This window comes from Coenobita brevimanus, chromosome 86 (assembly GCF_032717465.1).
Source record: "Coenobita brevimanus isolate Jiangsu-jjx chromosome 86, ASM3271746v2, whole genome shotgun sequence".
NCBI lineage: Eukaryota > Metazoa > Arthropoda > Malacostraca > Decapoda > Coenobitidae > Coenobita > Coenobita brevimanus.
The window spans coordinates 6372782-6374687 of NC_137039.1; the positions used below are offsets into that span (position 1 = coordinate 6372782).

General features: G+C 37.1%; 1 non-coding gene across 1 annotated transcript; it reads right to left on the reverse strand.

Annotated features, from left to right (window-relative positions):
• Positions 1-306: 306 nt before the first annotated feature.
• On the reverse strand, positions 307-425 carry LOC145410891 (5S ribosomal RNA). Its single transcript, XR_013899342.1, has one exon. It is a non-coding gene; the product is annotated as a 5S ribosomal RNA (ribosomal RNA).
• Positions 426-1906: the final 1481 nt, after the last annotated feature.

Here is a 1906-nt window from a genome sequence, read left to right on the forward strand (position 1 = left end):
CTGTCTAATCTACTTAACTCCTCCTGTATTACTTTTTCTGCTATTTGTATATCTGGTAGTATGTGTGGACATGCATGTTCCACATAGTCCCTCTCAAAATTTTTTTCTTCTGTAAAAACTGATTGGAAATTCTTATTTAGTGCTTCACAAATATCTTTCTCTTGTGTATAAGTGATTCCCTCGTCCGTAATTTTTTTTTCATTGCCAGACGCCATGTATCCCAAACGGGGTGGTCAAGGGCTTAGAGTTAATTGTTTTACAGGGAGGGGCACTAATCCTCCACCAACCCTACTTGACACGTAGGGATGCCAACAGCATCTGGTGTTCCCAGGCGGTCACCCATCTAAGTACTAACCAGACCCAACGTTGCTTAACTTCGCTGATCGGACGGGAAGCGGTGTACTCAATGTGGCATGGCCGTTTGTATTATATCTTTTACTTTGGTTTTGCTTCTGATATAGCTGTAAACAGCTTTGGTTGATCACTACTTTTATTTATTATATCCTCCTCAAACTGTTTTTGGGCTTCCCTCCTTATTCTTGTATAATCGTTTCTTGCCTGTTTGTAATTATTATACGCCCTTTCGCTATTGTGTCTTCTGTATCTATTCCACAACAAATCTCTTCTTTCTTTTGATTTTTTACATTCTGTATTGAACCATCTCTGTATTTTCTTATCTGCTTCTTTGTGCTGTCGGATGTACTTCTGGACTCCTATTTCATAAAATTCACAGAATTTTTTATATACAGCTTTTAAATCTTTTCCTCTAAGCTCATTTTCCCAATCAACTTCTAAGAAATACTTCTTTAGGTCTTGATAATTTCTCTTTTTATAGTTTAGGCTCTTTTTGTAACTGTCATTGCTGTTTACTATGTCATATGCTATCCTGAAGTTATAATTTAGTACTGCATGATCGCTTTTGCCGAGTGGAGGGTGATATATTACATTGTCAATATCATTTTCTTGCCTTTTAAATATTAGATCTAGCACTGAAGGTACATCAAGTCCTCTTTTTCTGGTGGTTTCCCTCCCATGTTGCGTTAGGAAAAACTCTTGTACGAGATCCAGGAGCTTTTGGTCCCAACAGCTTTCTTGGCTAATTATATCTAGAGTATTCCAATTTATATTTGTATTAAAATCCCCAGTTAGTATAATTCTTTCCGATTTCTCTTCCATTTTATGTAGTAATGATCTTAAACTCTGAATTGTACTCTCTGCCAGGTCCTCATATTCATCTCTTTCCCATGTGTTGGATCTGGGTGGCATGTACAAATTGGCTACAATTACTTTACCTTCAGATGTGTTGATCTCTACTGCAATCAGTTCTACTTGTGATGGTATATCTAGTTTTATTTCATTGACTTTTAGATTGTTGTTAATATTATAATTCCTCCTCTTTTTTTTAAATTTCTGTCTCTTCTCCATATATTGTATTCCTCTAAGTTTAGTATGTCATTGGATATCCTTGGTGTTAATTTTTTTTCAGTTAGGCATATTATTTGTGGTTCATTTTCTCTGACATAATCATTCATCTCTAGTAATTTAGATACCATTCCATCCACATTTGATTACATCAACTTTATCATCTTGTTTATATACTTGTCATGACATGGTGTGTGTGTGTGTGTGTGTGTGTGTGTGTGTGTGTGTGTGTGTGTGTGTGTGTGAAGTGGAGGTCTAGCTACAGTTTCTAACGTTCATGCATCACGGTTACCTGGTCATTTCAACTAATATTTAACACCTGCGTGCCTTCCTGTCAGTGCCACCAACAACCATGTCATTATGTCAAAGTTGTTAAGTGTACCAAATGCCACACCTCTGCCACACACTGATGCTGTACCAAGTGCACATGTTGCCAACTGTACATGATTCATTGTGACAAGTGGAAATGTTGGCTGGGAGAGGG